Below are 20,212 nucleotides of genomic sequence, written 5' to 3'. Positions count from 1 at the left end.
GCCTGACCTTTATTCCTTATGGGAGGGCCAATCACCTCCCAACCTTATTCCCGAGTTGCCCCTTTTGTTTCAGCTGGTCTCGCTTTCTAGCAGCTCTGCACACACACGCACTGGGAACAGGCTCCCCTGGGTCCTCTGTCTCTCTGCTGCCAGACTCCGAAGGCTCCGGAGTCAGCACCCCACTATCAGATGGCCTTGGCCCCATCTCTGCATCGGACACAGGACCCTCATCCAAATCCTCTCCAGACTCCCTGACTGGTCCCCGTTCTTCCCCACTGTCCGATTCCGCTGCTGTCTGCACCGGCTTCCGGCGAACCACAACAAGAGCTATAATAATACAAAATTCTGAAATGGATGGCACTGGTGCATCACAATTAGCCATAATGTCATTGATTTGGTTTGATTTAATATTTTGTGTGAACCCATTCATTTCAGGGCTGTGAGGGGGGGGGGATAGGGATTACTGGTACTTCTTTTAGGAAATGTTCTTTTTTTAATCAGCCTTTTAAAATGCCACAAGATTTGTTAGATACCTCAAAACCATGGAGTAAATACAAAGTTTGCAACAGTTACTTCCAGCTAATACAACAAACTGAGTCAAATTCAGTCAATCAATCGATCAATCAACCAGGATCTTTCTAAAACATAGAGCCCAACACTTCATATGAATTCAGTCAGGTTAGAGCTGATTTTGTCAAGTATAGCAATGAAGTTTTATTTACCAAGGTAATTTAGAACTCTTTTATTCCTAGTAATTAAAATGTTTCTTGCATTAATATGCTGCATCCAAAGTCTGTAAGTAAAAAAATGTGTCGATATTGCCATCCAAGGCTTTCCTGTGGCTGCAAATAATGCCCTTCAACAATGAAGAATCAGCAGCATTTCAAGGAATCTTACTCATTTTATCCAAGAAGTGATGATTTCTCCAAGGAATCCAAAGGAATTCTAAAATATAACTAGCATCAAGAAGACCTGCCAAATCTATCAGCTCTGAATTTTCAGGCAGAAACACTATTTTTTCCCAATATGAGAAAAATATGAGAAGATTACCTCTGTTTTCTCTTTTTTGTGCTGCAGATTTTAAGTTAGCATGTTCAAATTTGGTTCCTCACATATGTGCTGGACTATATGGAGGAGGAGGAGGAGGAAGAAGAAGAGGAGGAGGAGGAAGAAGAAGTGGAAGAAGATGAGGAGGAAGAAGAAGAAGTGGAAGAAGAAGAAGAAGAAGAAGAAGAAGAAGAAGAAGAAGAAGAAGAAGGAGAAGGAGAAGGAGAAGGAGAAGGAGAAGGAGAAGGAGAAGGAGAAGGAGAAGGAGAAGGAGAAGGAGAAGGAAAAGGAAAAGGAAAAGGAGAAGGAGAAGAGGAGGAGGAGGAGGAGGAGGAGGAGGAGGAGGAGGAAGAAGAAGAAGAAGTGGAAGGAGGAGGAGGAGGAGAAAGAGAAAGAAAAAGAGCTTTATTGTCACTTTGAATGTACACTAATCGACATATATTAAAATGAAATTTTGTTGCATACATCTCCCATAATCTACAGCCAACTCTGGCAAGCTGTAACCCTCCCCATCACACTGGTCTGTATTGGCAGAAGCTGCTGTAGGGATTTTATCTCTTTATCTACTAATGCTGCATCTGACAGAACTAATCTAAAATGCATGCATAACAATCTTCTTCCTGTCCTTCCCAAGGTGTCCTTTCAGAAAACAGCAGTGGCTTATTTCTCTTTCCTCGACATGGGATGCTACTCATGGGGATTGTTGACCAAAGCCCGAAATTCTTGCAGATAAATGCTGTGGACACAACATGGGTTAAAACCTTGTTCATTCAGATGTGTCTTCCCATTCCAACTATTTACCTTTGTCAGCTATCGATTTCAGGAGTCGGCATGCATAATAAAGTGCATAAACAAACTGCAGACTTCACATTTTCTTGTGGGTGTTAATATTCCAATCATATTCAAGATTAGATGAGATACAGTCCTTGATTAAATTCCAAGAACATCCAACATGAAATGTTGGAAAGCAAAATCTACTCTTGGAATCCATGAGTTTTGCAACTTGCCAACAACCCAGTTGTGTTCTGAACAGCTTCAGAACGGTCTGCTTTAAGATCTTCTTTCCACATCACTTGTTTTTCCAAATGTTCATGCTTATCAAAAAGATGTGAGAGGTGTGTTCTAAGATGTTCATATATTTCACACAGAGCACTTGTCAGAGTGACTCCTAAGAATGGAATTTATATTTGGAATGCCTGTAAAATATGGCTGTGAGAGGGCTGATAAACAATATGGGTGGATACAGTTATCTAGCATGATGGATCTTTTCATCAATGAGACTGCAGTTAGCTAATGAACCCCAGGATTTCCTGAGTCAAGCTATCAATTTAACAAATCCAGAAAAAAAAACTTCATTATAAAATCCTTAGAAAGCCTCAAAAAAAATGAAGTAAGAATATTGTCAGACACAAGCAACCAGGTGCACATGTAAAGGCCTCAATTTATAGTTTTATTGCTCATACTTATATTCAGGAATCTTCTAAGACTAAAACAAGAGTGTCAAAGGCCCACGGGCCAGATTCGGCCTTCAGGGGGCTTAGATCACCTTGGAAACAGCAAAGGACCAGCCCGCGGTGCCTCTGCCAATGAAAATGGAGCCAGGTCAGGCTGTGTGTGACCTCCCCGAGTTCTGTTTTCACTGGCAGAGGGCTTCAGGAGGCCATCTTGGCCGAAAGCAGAGCCTTGAGTGACATCAAGCTGGCCATGCCCCCCTGCCCCCCCAAAGTCAAACATAACCCTGATGCGGCCCTCAATGAAATTGAGTTTGACTAAAAGTTTGCACTTGCGTAAAAATAGATAAAAGTTAAAGTATTCGTGGTGTGTGTGTGTGTGTATTAGACCTTACCTTTTTATGACTACATAGAAACGCTAAACTAATTCCCTGCTTGACTCCTCTCTTGCCTCTGCCAGTCTTTCTCCAATATATATTGAGCATATAATGGGAGGGAGGGGAGCATGTCATTTAAAAACGAAGACAAATGAGAGGATAGATTTACATTAAAGTTTAATGTGATCATGTATATGTTTGGACCTAGTTCTTGAAATTTTAAAATCGAAAAAGGATGCATTGCACCCTAGATCAGTGATTCTCAACCTTGGCTACTTGAAGATGTGTGAACTTCAATTCCCAGAATTCCCCAGCCAGCCATGACAGGTTTCCTCAGCATAGCACTTCAGAAACGAGGATTGCTTGGGCAGTATTTATAGTCTATGTAGAAACTGAGTTATGTGGGGTTCATTGCTGATTTGAAGCTTTTGGGGAAATATTGGTTGATTGGTGGCTGGGAATGATGCTAGCTCTATTTTGATTGGTCAGTCTCATCTGTGTATTTGTATGGTTTCAGTCAGATACTTGACTGGGTGTTAGTTGTTTTTTCACAAATTTATGTAGCCATTTTAAAACCTAGAACAAATGCTATTCATGCAAAATGACCATAAACCAACAAAAAACATGTTGAAGACCATTAATTCCAACAAATATCTCAAAACAGCTGCATAATCTTGGCCAAAAAAATTCAACATATTATTAAAGAGCCACACACTTTCATTAAATGTACTGTAATGCAATTGACTAATAATCACATAACTTATTTAAAGAATATATCAGATTTTCTTACCTTTAGCTCTCATTAAATAATCTCATTTAAGAATGGCACACTTCATTTCTCTTAAGCACATTTGTCATACTAGAGAATATAATTGACTGATCCCATCCCTCCCATGGGCTTCCTAGATCACAGTCCCCAGAGCAGTACCCACCAAACCATAAATTTGAACTTAAGGAGAAGCATATCATGATTCAAAATAAGCTATTTTACAGTATCTGAATTTTGCTATCACAATATCCTAGAAACACCAGGAAATCTTGTTTACAATATCGTCTTTTTCATTGTGCAACTTTCTTGGGGAATAAGGAATGAAGCTGAAGTGATAAGTGACTCCATTTCCCACATCTACAAGCAAAGAGCTTGCTGGACTTTTAAGAAGTGTTATTCCATAAAGCAAGCTTTTTCTGTTTTATTAAAATGAGAGTTATCCATTCTCTGGAACTCTCTCACTTCTCCCACCGTTCATTCCTCTGACAAGAAGGAAAGTTCCCAGAATTCCATTTTTTTTCTCACAGTATGTTAGTGATGACCAGAGGGCATTAAAGAGCAGAGTCAAAATTAAGTGAATTGAACATCCCTCAGTGCTTTGCAGCTGAAAAACACACATATTCCAGCAATCTCCCTTAGGGGATTTCTCATTATTTAAACTCTGAAAACACTTGCCATTTAATCACGTGATTCTATCATCTTCATTACTATGGGCAAGTGCTCCATCGTTGGGCTGATCCTATGATTACTACACTCCTGTTACTTGCAGGGTTTTAGAAACTTTTCTTATATGCATCAATCTTGCATAGCCTTTTCTTCTGAACTAAAAGTTTCCTGGACAGAGACCGAGGATCTTGTCGACAACGGATCAGAGACCGCGATCGTGCATGGCTTTGATCTGTGCTTACCCTGTTGGAGGGGTCCTTAAAGGACTGGATCCATCTGACCCACCTTGTAGGGGTGGGGAAAGAGGGGGAGACCACCAGCTGGGTTGAGGTGAGCTGCATCTCCCCTCCCTGGCTTGGTAAACTCCCCCAGAAGACAGGGAAAAGTGGCAGCCTTTAATGGCTGCCCTGAAGACAGGAAGCTGCCGGGACACAAGTTTTGTGCTGGAGAGTGAAAGTGGTGAGCGGCGTGTAACTGGATAAAAGACTTTGAACATTCTTTTTTGAAAACCCCAAAAAAGCGGAAAGAAGGAGCCCTCGTTTGGAAGAGTGGTAGTGGCAAACGAGAAATAAGAGGAAAGTATAAAGTAAAGAACAAAACGGAAATGAAAGAATTATATATAATTAGAGACTAAATTTGGAACAACATACAGAATTGGACATTACTCAGGCATTAGATAAAATGCTGGACTTATTTGGAATTGATAAAATTTAATATTAATATTACGGAAAAGTGATTTAAAATAAAAGAATTCTAAGAAGAAAGTGATATAGAGCACCACCTAAGGGTTAAAGATTTCCTTCTTTTATGTTTCTATGGAAAATTATTGATTGTATAAACAAGATCCCTGGAAACTTATAAAAAAAGAAGGGGGGATTACAGTAAAATATAAAAGAATGCAATACTTTGGGATTGTTGGAGGTTGATTGTGACAAGAAAACAGAAGAAAGAGAAAGTGAGATAAACGGAGACTTTTGACAAGGACTATAACAGAAAAAATTGACCTTTAATAAAGTAAAGAATAACTTAATAGACCAAAGAAATGGAAGAAATAAGCAAAGAATTTAAGTCGGAGCTCCAAAACTGTGAGAGAGATGTTTAAAGAAAAAATGAGACTGGTGGAGATAATGCTGAGTAAAGTAATGGCGTCACAGCTTGCAGAAGAACAAAGGAAGCTCAGAGAGGATGAATTAAAAGAGAAAAATGACAGCCTTGATGAATATGAAGAACAAGGACCATTGTCAAAAGACATAAAAGGACTTAAAACAGAGACATTGACAACAGAGACAGCAAATAAAAGAGATAAGACACCCAAGATCGAGAAGATGAAAGGAATATACAAGAAGAAACTCCAAAAAAAGAGAACTGAAAGAGGGGGGTGAAACATGGCTGACAGGCAGAGGGAAATAAAAATAAAACCAGAAGGAAAAAAGAAGAAAGGTTGGGGAAATTTAGAAAAAGGAAATCCTCTATGTTTCTAGAAGGTTCCGTTGGTAAGGCTAAAATGTGCACTCCATTTCTGAGGGACCTTATTGGAAAACATCTGTAATCTGAATTTCTCTTCTGGAAAACCGTTCATACTCCTGCACCATTCATCCCAAAGTGCGTAGCTAAATGTTTACAAGCTGGATAACTGAGACAACCATGACCTGGATGAATTGAGAATCTCAATAGGCATTTCGCTATGCACTTTGGGATGAACATCTTTCAAATGATGCAGGAGTATGAATGGATTTCCAGAAAAAGAAAAAAATTGCAGACAACAGAATTCAGGTGACCCTGAGATCATAGATACACCTCCAAGTGGCCTCAATGACTCTCAGAAAGACTGCTAATGGCCAGATGACTGCAAGGAATATAAATCCTTCCATTCCCCATCATTCAGTCAGAACTGATGAAGCTTCTCAGATGAGAAGCAAAATGTCTTCAAGCAAAACAAGAAACTCGTTTCCTTTTGAAAGAAAGCATCTTTGGATGATGACTATTCCTACTGTCATTGTACAGAACTGTCAGTAAACCCTCACTTCTCTGGTCTCTTTTTACCCTCCGTGGGTCTGGATGCGAGGAGTAGACAAGCCCTCATAAAACTTGAACCACACTGTCATATCTGAGGCAGATTTTAGGCATTATTTAGATACCTCCTTTTTCCCCCTGTTAAGCAGAGCTTTAAAGCACAAGTTCTCAAGAAGCTATCCACATATTCAATCATGTACTATGCAGGGGTGGGATTCAAATAATTTAACAACTGGTTCTCTCCTAATGATTTTTTTCCCCAACAATCAGTTCACCAAACTGCTCAGAAAGTTAACAACCGATTCTGCCGAACTGGTGTGAACCGGCTGAATCCTACCACTGGTATTAGGTTACATAATACAGTAACAGACTTTTTGAGAGCCTTCCTTCTTTCCTTCCTTCCTTCCTTCCTTCCTTCCTTCCTTCCTTCCTTCCTTCCTTCCTTCCTTCCTTCCTTCCTTCCTTCCTTCCTTCCTTCCTTCCTTCCTTCCTTCCTTCTTCCCTCCCTCCCTCCGTCCAAAAACAATTACTACCAACCTGCCTTCAATAGAGAACCTGTATACTGCATGAGTCAAAAAGAGGGCTGTGAAAATATTTACAGACCCCTCACATCCCGAACATAAACTGCTTAAACTCTTACCCTCAAAACGATGCTATAGAGCACTGCACACCAGAACAACTAGACACAAGGACAGTTTTTCCTGAAAACCATCACTCTGCTAAACAAATAAATCCCTCAACACTGTTCAACTATTATAAAGTCTGCACTACTATTACTGTTAACCTTTTCATCGCTCCTTATCACCCATCCCCTCCCACTTGTGACTGTATGACTGTAACTTTGTCGCTTGTATCCTTACAATTTATATTGACTGTTTTCTAGTATGATTTGATTGCTTATTGTACCCTATGACTATCATTAAGTGTTGTACCTTATGGTTCTTGACTCTTGACTAATGTATCTTTTCTTTTATGTACACTGAGAGCATTTGCACCAAGACAAATTCCTTGTGTGTCCAACCATACTTGACCAATAAAAGAATTCTATTCTGTTCTCTATTTTACAGCCTTTCTTGCTACAGTTGTTAAGTGAATCACTGCAGTTGTTAAGTTAGTAACATGGTTCTTAAGTGAATCTGGCTGTCCCCATTCTGTTTGTCAGAAGGTTACAAAAGGGGACCACATGATTCCGGGACATTGCAACCGTCATAAATATGAGTCAGTTGCCAAGCATCTGAATTTTGATCCTGTGAGCATGGGGATGTCGTAATGGTTATAAGTGTGAAAAACGGTCAAAAGGTCACTTTTTTCAGTGCCATTGTAACTTCAAGTGTCACTAAGGTAAGCCGAGGATTACCTGCATTCTTAACTTTATTCCTCTCCCTGGAAGACTTTAAAAAGATGGGCAAAATCTCCAGGCAGGTCAACTGTGGAAATGTGTCAACTCTACAAGTGTGGAGCTGTGCAACTGAAATCCACACTGCTGGACTCTTTTATAAAGTTACTAATGCATTTCTCAGTGCTGGGCAAAAAGGAAACAAACAGCTACGAAAGAAACTCATCCATGCAGACAGCGGGTAGATCGCTGAGATATTTTCTTCTCTTTTCTGCCCTATGCTGGGATGTGTGCTCGGCTTGCTTCACTGAGCAAGTGAGTGATCCATTTTTTATTCTCTTCCCAATGTCAGTGATGTCAGAAGACTGATAGGCCAAGGGTGCAGCGCGGTATAAAATGACGGCTCGTTTTTTAAATTTTTTGCAGCTGCCTAGCCCTGAAGTGAACTGCACTGAGTGAGTGAGGCCTCTTCTTATTCTCCTATTCGACAGACCTCCAGTGGTACTAATGCAACTTCAAAAAACTCTGGGGGAATGAATCAGGAATCAGCTGGTTTGATCAGGGCAGTTGCCCAGATCCTCTTAGCACCAGCAATCGATAAAGTAAATGGACAAGGGAGACCTTCCGAATGGCCTGAAATTGCTTTGGGTTGCTGTTGAGCTCATTGAACTTATAGTGCTAGTTTGGTCTAGTGGTTGAGCATCAGGCTAGAAACCAGGAGACTGGTTTCTAGCCTGATGCTGAGTTCTAGTCCCGCCTTCACCATGAAAGTCAACTGGGTGACTTTGGTCTTCTCTCCCTCCCTCCCTCCCTCTCCCTCCCTCTCATCTCAATCCAACACACCTCACAGAGTTGTTGTGGAAAAAATAGGAGGAGGAAGGAGTATTAAGTATCTTCACTGGCTTGAGTTATTCATAAAAATAAAAAGTCGAGATAAAAATAAATAAATAAATATATATGTATGTACCCATAGATTCCTATAATATGTGTGTGTGTGTATACATACATACATGCATGCATGCACATACACACACACACACACACACACATTATATGCATTTGACTCAATGAATCATCAGAATATATGTCTCTAATCATACACATTGGATTTTTCAACTAGCTTTTATAAAAGTTAAGGAAAGAGAGAGAGGGGGTGAAATAGATATGTATGCTCACATTTATAGAACCTGGAATAGCCACTATGATATGTAATAATAATTAAATGATGTTCAAATTGCTGCTGAGTGACCTATAGCTAGGGGAATTAAAAAGACTGCTTGATCAGAGTAGCTGCTTCACAGTTCTGCTCCCAGGACAGCTTCCTGTGCTTTGCCACTAGATAGATAGGTTGGCTATCTATCCTGGGGATGGTGGTGTTGGGACCAGCTATTTATAGTGGTGAAAAATAGCAGAAAAAATGCACTGAATTTGCTCTGAAGTTAAACCACATTCCCTGGATCAAATAAAAGAGGACTTTGCCCTAAGAAATGGCTTCTTTGATATGTGATCTCTTCGTCCTGAACGTGACACCTTTAGTTGCTTATTCACATGCTAAACTTTTATTTATAAAATTGTTTTAAAAATGGGAAGCAACTTTAGGGACTGATCTCCATCAATATAGATTAATACAGCTTCTATGATTGAAACCCGTGTGTGTGTGTGTGTGTGTGTGTGTGTGTGTGTGTGTATGGGAGTGTCTTTGCTCATGTGTGCATGCCCATACACTCCTATGGCATTAACATCTAATTAACCTGCTGGTGTAAATCACTGCTGTTCTATTGACATCAATAATTCACGCCAGCTGAAGATCCGATAGTAAATTATTAATGACCGAATGTGAAAATAAAACATATTTTGTAGTGCTATATATATATTGGATTACCTTGCATAAATCTTTAATAACCATGAGGATTCAGAGTTCAGGGGGCAATTAAACATATATATGTTTATATGTTTTGTGTGTGTGTGTATGTAGGAAAAAATTAGATGTGATTCCCTCCTGGAGAAAAGAAGATTGAAACATGAGAACATAATAGAGATGTTCAAATATATAAAAAGAAAAGGAAACTTGTTGTACAACAAGGCAGTAAACTCAAGGATTGGGAGTAAGGAGTATAGGTTGTGGCTCCCTAGAATTCACTTACCATCATCAAAAACTTACTGATTTGTACAACAGGGGAACAATCTACCTCTAGAAGTTATGGGTTCATTAGCTCAGCTCTGAAGCTTTTTAGAAGAGGCTGAATGGCTACCTCTCATGAAAGCCTTAAATGGTTTTACTGCCAACTTATTGCACAAGGATAGGCTAGACCAGTGATGGTGAATCTTTGCGGCACCAAGTGCCCAACCTGGAACACGCACGTGCCGGAGGGCTGGAAACCAAAGACCAGCTGACTGGTGTGCATGCACATGCCAGAAACCAGAAGAGCAGCTGAGGCTTTGCGTGCCACCTCTGACACGTGTTGCATAGGTTCGCCATCACAGGGCTAGACCTTACAGGTAGTCCTCAACTTACAACAGTTCATTTAGTGACCGTTTAAAGTTACAACAACACTGAAAAAAGAGGTTTATGACCATTTTTTCATCCTTACAACTGTTGCAGCATCCCTATGGTCACATGATCAAAATTCGGATGCTTGGCAACTGCTTCACATTTATGGCAGTGTGTCTTGAGGTCGTGTGATCCTCTTTTATGATCTTCTGATGAGCCAAGTCAATGGGAAAGCCAGATTCACTTAACAACCATGTTACTACTTTAACAACTGCAGTGACTCACTTAACAACTGTGTCAAGAAATGTCATAAAATGAGGCAAAAGTCACTTAACAAATGTTTCACTGAACAACAGAAATTTGGGGCTACCTGTACTTGTGGCCCCTTTTAATTCTACAACCCTCTGATGCTTTGTTTCAGTTTCAGACACCTTTCCGAGACAACGAGCCATGGTAGCACAATGGTTAGAGTGCTGTACAGCAAGCTACTTCTGCTGCTTGCCGGCTGCCTGCAATTTGACAGTTCAAATCTCACCAGGTTCAAGGTTGACTCAGCCTTCCATCCTTTTGAGGTGGGTAAAATGGAGACCCAAATTGTTGGGTGCAATATGCCGATTGTAAATTGCTTAGAGAGGGCTGTAAAGCGGTATATAAGTAAGTGCTATTGCTATAATCAACTTTCACCTCTCCTTAGATTCTTCCACCCCACTGATAAATACTATATATGCATTATGTGCATATTGCATACATAAAAAAAATGACACTGCACACCATTCTGAATGTTGTCCAAGCAGCTTCTTCAAGATATGGCTATGGATGGAATTATTTATTCCACAAACCAGGGTTAACCAGAGACCAGCATTAGGAAGTAGCAAGTATTAAGAAGGTAAATGGTAAAGTTACAAAGCTGGAGTGCAGAGCAGCCTCTGCTACGCTCTCAACCAGTGGCCAGTAGCAAATGTCAGCTTTCACTCTAGAATCACATTGACAACATGAGATAGATGTTCCTGTTCGGATCTGGGATAAGCCTTACCAAGATAATGTTGGTGGGTTTCTTTTCTTATTTTGGTTCGCCATAATGAAGTTGGTTTGGTTGGATCTTGTGTGTGATACAGACAATATGGAAAGTGAATTATAGTTTGTTTATTTATCATTACTGTCACGACTACGCAACACACGTGTTTGCATCGAAGCCACAGCAACCTGAAGGATGGCATTCCTCTTCATCAGAATAAACTCTGTATCATAATTATATGCGCAGTCTATGTAAAATGCTGTGAGGTGAAATTCTATGCATTAACCAAGATTCATGTGATTGAGTTCATATGAATAATTATCATTAAAAACAGTAATCAAGGGTAATCAGGGGTAATGAAGGGTAATGAGGGGAAATCATTATAAATATTGAGTCCCAGGAAACTCAGGTTAGATCCAACTTTCCTCTCACCTACTCTTTGGCACAAATGCAGGGAGAAAATAAGACACTCTTCGCTTCAGTATTTCGTAAAACAAAAGCTTATTGTTTATTCCTTCCTCCTCAAGGAGTCCGATATAATAGCATGCACACTATGCAACTCTGCAGCCCAATCGGCAGCATCACCTGTTAACACTAGTTAGCACAACTATAATAGACCATTGAGAAGGATAGCAATTTGAATATAGGTGAAGAACACATCAATATGAAGAAGCATTAATGTCATTGAAGCAGGATGGGAGGCCTGCTGTGGAGTATGTCAGAGAATTTCGGAAATTAGTAACTAGATTGCATACCTGGCCAGAAAGACTATTGATTAGAGAATTTAGATCTGGTTTGGATAGAGGATTGAGGCAGGCTTGACTTTTTTGGGGGGTTCCCCAGAAACTGGGGGAATGGTATAAAACAGTTGTGGAGTTGGATGTGAGACTGAGGGAGTTCCGTCCTACATTTGGAGGGCCCAAAAGACAACCAGTAGAAGCAGTAGCACCACGGGGTAAAGTGGGGGAGGAGACTAAAAGGATTGGTAGGGGAATAGGGTCCATGAGGTGTTTCCAATGCCAAGGTCTGGGACATAGGGCAATGGAGTGTCCATCTATCGAACCAAATGATAGAAAACAGGTGGCTCGCATTCCTAGCGCCACAAGTAGCAATTTACCAGGTGGTATCATGCCCCGTGGTATGAAACAAGGGACAGTTACATCTGAAAGATCTCAAGGGGTGTCACAAAAAACGAACACGGAAGTAATAACAAATAGACGTGAGAGGAAAACACCTGATGGCAAACAACTACCCAAGGTAGTCTCGGGGTTATATGATAGTGGAGATGACAGTCTGGATGAGGATGATTTGGTGAGTAATCCTGTGCGACCATTTGTTATACCAGTAGTATTGGAAAATCTAATAAGTAAATTGAGGGGTCAGTATGAAGCATTAATCGACACTGGATGTACTAGATGTTTAATTAGTAAAAAAGTGGTCAATGAATTACAGTTAGCAGTGGAAGAACTGCCCAAACCTATGCGTTTTGAACAAGTGGATGGTTCATTATTAGGTGGGAGTCTTGCTACAATAATGACAATCCCTATCAAACTAGAGATAGGGAGTCATTGGGAGTCTTTACGATTTATTGTAGTACCACAGATGAGGGAGGCACTAATTTTAGGTCTAGTATGGTTAGACAAATGGAAGCCCACGATATGGTGGGAAGACGGTTTTAGGAAGTTACAAATTGCAGTTGGTCCTATGTCCCCTCCATATGTAAATAATAGGGAAGTTGTAACATCTATAGATGATTCTGAAGAACTACGTTATCCAGAGGAATATAAAGACCTAGCAGATGTGTTTAGCGAAAAGGACTGTGAAACATTACCACCACACAGAACAACTGATTGCGCAATTGATTTAATTCCTGGAGCAAAGTTTCCAAAACCACAAATGTATGGCATGACTCCAAAAGAGATGGAGGAAATGAGACAATATATAGATAAAAATTTGGCGCGTGGATTTATTCAACCTGGGAAATCACATATAGCTGCCCCTGTTTTGTTTCGCAAGAAAAAAAGATGGTGGATTACGTCTTTTTGTTGATTTCTGTGGGCTCAACGCTATTTGTATAGACAATGTATATCCTTTACCACTGATCAACGATTTGTTAGCAACGTTAGCGACTGGCAGATATTTTACAAAATTGGACTTACGAGAAGCCTACCATAGAGTTCAAATATGAGAGGGGGATCAATGGGAAACTACTTTTAATTGCTCCCTTGGAAGTTTTCAGTTTAACGTTATGCCATTTGGGTTGCAAGGGGCACCCACTGTCTTCATGCAACTTATAAATGAAGTATTACAAGAACATTTATATCGTGGCATTCTAGTATATTTAGATGATATTTTAATTTATACCAAAACAGAGGAACATGTGACCTTAGTGAGGAAAGTTCTGAAAAAATTACTTGGCGCCAAATTATATGTGAAACTTTCGAAGTGCGAGTTTCACTGTACGTCGTTGGATTATTTGGGGTACAGAATATCCAATAAAGGAATAGAAATGGATCCCAATAAAGTCAGAGCCGTAGTTTATTGGAAAGAGCCAAAAACACGAAAGCAATTACAAAGTTTTTTAGGATTTGCGAACTTTTACCAGCAGTTTATTCCTAAATTCGTGCAAATTGCTTTACCACTAACAGAATTGTTAAAAACTAAACATCAGGCACCAAAACCCAGACCTAGTCAACCCATTGTATGGTCACAGGAGTGTCAGCGAGTGTTTGAAAACCTTAAAGCTTTATTTGCTCAAGAGACCATTTTAAAACATCCTGATACAACTAAAAGTTTTGTAGTACAAGCTGATGCAAGTGATGTGGCTGTGGGGGCTGTCCTCTTACAGTATAACACTGATGGACAATTACAGCCATATGCATATACATCATGGAAATTTACAATCACAGAACACTGGTGGGCTATTTGGGAAAAGGAGGCTTTTGCCATAAAATGGGCACTTAGTACATGGAGACACCTATTAGAAGGGTTGAAAGAAAAATTCTGAGTTTGGACAGATCATAAAAATTTACAAGCATTACAGAAACTGAGAAAACTATCCCCTAAACAAGTAAGATGGGCTTTGTATTTTAAATGTTTTGATTTCCAGTTGTGATATGTTCCGGGAGGTAAAAACTTCATGGCGGATGCACTATCTAGACTACCTCAATACAATGTGTCTAGAGATGAAGTTATTCAGCCCATGATCTCTGTGGGACCCTCAACCGAACAAAATTAGATGTTGACCACGAAAGAGATAACCAAAAAGGAATTAGAGGAGACTACAAAAATGGATGTATGGATAAAAACAAATAATAGTGCCTGTTTACATAAAGATGGATTGTATTGGAGAGGGGATAAAATATATATTCCATCAAATTGTAGGAAAAAGATATTATCCCAATGTTATGATGTTAGGCAGGCTGGACACTTTGGATTTTTAAAAACACTACATTTGGTAAGGCGGCAGTTTTGGTGGCCAAATATGAGATCAGACATTGAACAGTACCTTAAAGAATTCCACATTTGTGCTACAACAAAACCTGAAGTAGGAAAACCTTTAGGACTATTACAAACTGTATTGGATCCAAACCGGCCATGGCAAGATATAGCCATGGACTTTATTGTGGAGTTGCCCAGCAGTAACAGGTATACAGTAATCTGGACTATTATAGACTTGTTTTCAAAACAAGCTCGCTTTATACCATGTAAAGCAGTGGTCCCCAACCTTTTTTGTACCAGGGACTGGTTTCAAGCAGAAACATTTTTCAAGGACCGGGGGGAGAGAGAATCCGAGTTTGGTAGTTTGCTTGCAGACGTTTCATTACCTGACTAGGTAACATCTGATGTTGTTACCTAGTCGGGTAATAAAACGTCTGCCAGCAAACCACCAAGTTCAGGGAGCGCCTCGGCCCTGCCTCCCTCAGCCCCATCCCTCAGGTGTCTCCCTCCCTCCCTCCCTCAGGTGTCTGCCTCGTTCCTCTCTCAGTCACTCTATCGCTCCTCCAGCAGCCCAAGAAGCCGGGGGGTGGTGGCTTTCCTGTCGCCACAGCTTCCCCGAGCGCCCGTTTCACCCCCACCCCGCCCGCCCGCCGCTCGCGGTTCAATCCACAGTGCTCCGTTCTACCTGCCTGCCTGCCTGCCTTCTTCGTTTCGGAGCAGCTTCGGCTGATAAAAAGAGGCGAATAGTTATTATTCTCAGCCGAAGCTGCTCCCAAACAACCAGACAGGCAGGCAGGCAGAACGGAGCACTGTGGATTGAACCGCGAGCGGGCGGGCGGGAGGGTGGGGGTGAAACGGGCGCTCGGGAAGCTGCGGCGACAGGAAAAGCCACCCCCGGCTTCTTTGAAGCAGTTTCTTCCTGGGCTGGTGGAGGAGCGAGAAAGCGACTGAGAGAGCTGAGCCAGAGAGCAGGACAGGCTTCGGTTGCTTCCTCCCTCCCCTTCTTTCATTTGTGTCCTTGATCCCCGATCCCAGCAGCATTCACCGAAGGCGAAGAAAGCCGCCATTTTTTTTATTTTTTTTTCTTTGCGGCCCGGTAAAGAGTGCTCCACGGCCCGGTACCGGTCCGCGGCCCGGTGGTTGGGGACCCCTGATGTAAAGGATTACCTTCGGCAACAAAATTAGCCAACCTGTTTATAAAACATGTATATAGATTACATGGCACACCTAGGAGGATAATTTTGGATAGAGGTGTGGAATTCACAGCACGATTTTGGAGAACGTTTGTACGCCTTTTAGGATGCTCTCAAGGTCTTAGTTCTGCATACCATCCCAGCACTAATGGTGCTTCTGAAAGAGCTAATGCGATGATTGAAAGATATTTGAGATCATATACATCTTATCAACAGCAAGAATGGGCTGATTTGCTTCCATCTGCTGAAGTAGCATATAATAATGCTATACATGAAAGTACAGGATATAGCCCATTCCAGGTAGTAAATGGGATAGAATTTGTGCCAATTCCTGATTTACAATGAACAACAACCCATAAATCTCCAAATGTGGTCAAAAAAAGTTCAGGATAGTTGGGATAAAGTAAAAGAGACTCTCAATAAAACAGCACTAGCATATAAACATCAAACAGACAAGAAAAGGAAAGAGTATACAGCATTCAAACCTGGAGATCATGTTTCCCTATCAACTAAATATATAAAATTACACCTAAATAGTCAAAAATTGGGACCAAAATATATTGGACCTTTCCAAATTATGAAAGTGATAAACCCCGTAACTGTAAAACTTAAATTGCCACCACGGTTACATTGAATACATCCTGTATTTCATGCTAGTTTACTCAAGCCTGCAGAACACATTGATATACCTCAACTTGAGGAATCTGTAATCACTAAAGATGCATGCTGAAATTGATAAAATTCTAGACTTGTGGATATGTAGAAAAGTGTTACAATACTTAGTGAGATGGAAAGGATATCCTGAAACAGAAGCAACCTGGGTGAAAGTAGCAGATGTGTGTGCAAATAGACTGATAAGGCAATTTCATACCAAATATCCTGATAAACCTGGACCACAAGTAGAGACATAATTAGTGATATAATGTATATTGTTTTTTAGACTGGTTCCTGGTAGAGGGGGACGCATGTCGTGACTACGCAACACACGCGTTTGCATCGAAGCCACAGCAACCTGAAGGATGGCATTCCTCTTCATCAGAATAAACTCTGTATCATAATTATATGTGCGGTCTATGTAAAATGCTGTGAGGTGAAACTCTATGCATTAACCACGATTCATGTGATTGAGTTCATACGAATAATTATAATTAAAAACGGTAATCATGGGTAATAAGGGTAATCAGGGGTAATGAAGGGTAATGAGGGGAAATCATTATAAATATTGAGTCCCAGGAAACTCAGGTTAGATCCAAGTTTATTTTGTTTGCTTAGCTATTATCTTGGATTCCTTGCGGAGGAAGGAATAAACAATAAGCTTTTGTGTTACGAAATACTGAAGTGAAGAGTGTCTTATTTTCTCCCTGCATTTGTGCCAAAGAGTAGCTGAGAATTACCTTTATATGGCTGCTGATCTCACTTCTGTGACTCTGGGCACCTTACAAGGTTTATAACTTACTGAACACCATGCATGATGGTTTATTCAATTAGGAATAGTTGAGAGTGATTTTTCAATGCAGTCATGGTCCATGAAATGCTTTGCTAAGTGCTACATCAGAGACTTTCAATCGTTTTCAGGCCATGGAACCTGTTAGAATATATTACCAAGAACTCTTGATCAAGAGACAAAGGTCCAGTGATAGAAAATTGGTTACGTTCAAGAATGGAATGCTTCCTGCTCAAAAGATATTTAAGAATAGGTATAAAGATATAAAAATGTATAAAAGAAGCTATTTAAAGAAAGCAGTTATGTGCTGGTATGATTCTAGGATTGGAAGGAACAGGTTTTCCTTTTTAATTTTTTAAAACTCCTCTTGTAATAAATCTAACAGTAGGAAAATAAATGTATGGACAATCATATAGTTATTTTAAAAGAGATGTACCGGTATATCAATTATCTACAGCAAAACTTTCTGATTGACCAAGGGTGGATTGAATATGTAATGTGGTTCATTATAAAACAGCCGAAACTAAAAAATAATAAGAAGTTAGGAATTTATTTATTTATTTATTTATTTATTTGATTTGCCAATTGTTTACAAGATAATAAGTATAAATGTATACATAGTTGTGAATACATGAAATGGGTACATATAAGAAAAATAAAAGAATAAGAGAAACAATAGGACAGGGACGGTAGGCACGTTGGTGCGCTTATGCACGCCCCCTACAGGCCTCTTAGGAAAGGGGTGAGGTCAATAGTAGACAGTCTAAGGTTAAAGTTTTTGGGGTTTGGGGAAGAAACTACAGAGTCGGGTAGAGTATTCCAGACATTGACCACTCTATTGCTGAAGTCGTATTTCCTGCAATCAAGTTTGGTGCGGTTTACTTTGAGTTTGTATCTATTGTGTGCTCTTGTGTTGTTATGGTTGAAGCTGAAGTATTCATTGACAGGTAGGACATTGCAATGTATGATTTTATATACCATGCTTAAGTCAGACCGAAGACGGCGTAATTCAAGGTTTTCAAGTTCTAGAATTTCAAGTCTGGTGGCATAAGGTATTCTACAACGAGTAGAGGAGTGGAGAACTCTTCTTGTGAAATATTTCTGGACTTTCTCAATTGTGCTAATATCAGATACGTAGTGTGGGTTCCAGACTGATGAACTGTATTCGAGTATTGGTCTAGCAAATGTTTTGTATGCTCTGGTTAGTAGTGTGATATTACCAGAGAAAAAGCTACGTAGGATTAGGTTAACAACTCTTAATGCCTTTTTGGCTATGTAGTTGCAGTGGGCTCTAGCACTTAGATCATTAGAGGTGAGTATTCCAAGGTCCTTTACAGAGCTTGAGTCATCAACAAGATCTTGACTATTCAGCTTGCATTTTATTTTCTGATTTTTTTTGCCAATATGTAAGACAGAGCATTTATTTGTTGAGATTTGAAGTTGCCATTTGTTTGACCACTCTGATACATAGTCAAGATCTTTTTGTAGGGTAGCAGTATTGTCTGTGGTATTGAACAGCTTTACATCATCAGCGAAGAGAACGCAATTGCTCTTAATATGATCACAGAGGTCGTTTATGTAGAGTATGAAGAGAGTTGGTCCTAGAACACTGCCTTGGGGAACACCACTATTGACAGGTACTGGATTTGATAGTACGCTCCCGATTTTGACCATTTGTTGTCTGTTTGACAGGAATGCTTCTATCCAGTTATTCAGTTGTCCAGAGATACCATAGGATTTTATTTATAGGAGTAGTTTGTCGTGTACCACTGAATCAAAGGCTTTACAGAAGTCTATGTAGATTGCGTCTATTGCTTTGCCCTGAGTTGTGTCGTCCATATGTTTTTGCAGTGTAAGAGTTGCAGATTACAGGATAGTTTTTTTCTGAAACCAAATTGTTTATTGGAGAGTAGGTTATTTGTCTCTAAGTGAAGGATGATGGATTGGTTAATAATTGATTCCATGACTTTACAGGTGACGCAGCATAAGGAGATTGGCCTGTAATTTTCAACTAGGCTTGGGTCTCCCTTTTTGAAGATGGGGATGACTGTGGCTTGTGACCATAGGTTAGGCAAGGAGCTGGTTCTGAAAGATTTTTCAAAGATTATGCTTAGAGGTTTGGCTATGGCAGTGGATAGCTTTCTTAAGAAGTAGGCACATATTCCATCCGGTCCAATAGATAGAGATGGTTTTAGGTTGCGTAGTGCTTTTTCAACATTGTCTTCTGTGAAATCGATATGTATTAGATCATTGTTGTTATCTGTGGTACGGCTAGGAAATACTGGGCATGATCCATTGCTGTTTACAAATACTGAGCCGAAGAATGTGTTAAAGATGTTGGCTTTAATGGTGTCATCGTTGCAGTCTTTACCATCAGGTCCTATCAAGGGAGGGATGGACCTTGAGTCTTTTAGTTTGTTGTTTACAAAATTGTAAAAAGCACAGGTGGAATTGGTGCTTAGAAGGTTTTCCTCTTGTTTAATGTGATAATTGGTGCATTCGGTCTTTATCTGGTGGCATAAATTTTTGTATCGGTTTTTGAAATTGGCAACGTGACCAGATTTGTTTTTCCGCCAGAGTGATCTCTTTTTGGATTGAAGTTTCCTTATTGATATGGGTAATCTGCTTTTTTGTTTTGTTTTGGGAGTTGTTGTTGGTACATATAGTTTGATGACTCTTTTGACTTCAAGTAAAAATATGTTGTAATGGTCTTCAACAGTATTGCATCCAGTGAATAGAGATTGCCAATCAAGGGATGAGAGATCGTTGTGTATAAGATCATAGTTGCCTTTTTTGAAGTTACAATTGGGAATTACATCATTGTGGTGATTTTTGTGTGGACGTATGTTGAGACAAAAGTCAATCATATTGTGGTCACTACTGGAAAAGGGTTCTTTAGTTTGTATTCCGTAAATTAAATTCAAACTATTGCAGAAGATGAGATCGAGGCAGTTGTTTAGTCTAGTGTT

This window comes from Notechis scutatus, chromosome 2, assembly GCF_049901735.1.
Source record: "Notechis scutatus isolate UNSWTSFEM ecotype Mainland chromosome 2, rNotScu1.2, whole genome shotgun sequence".
NCBI lineage: Eukaryota > Metazoa > Chordata > Lepidosauria > Squamata > Elapidae > Notechis > Notechis scutatus.
This window is presented reverse-complemented; position numbering follows the sequence as displayed.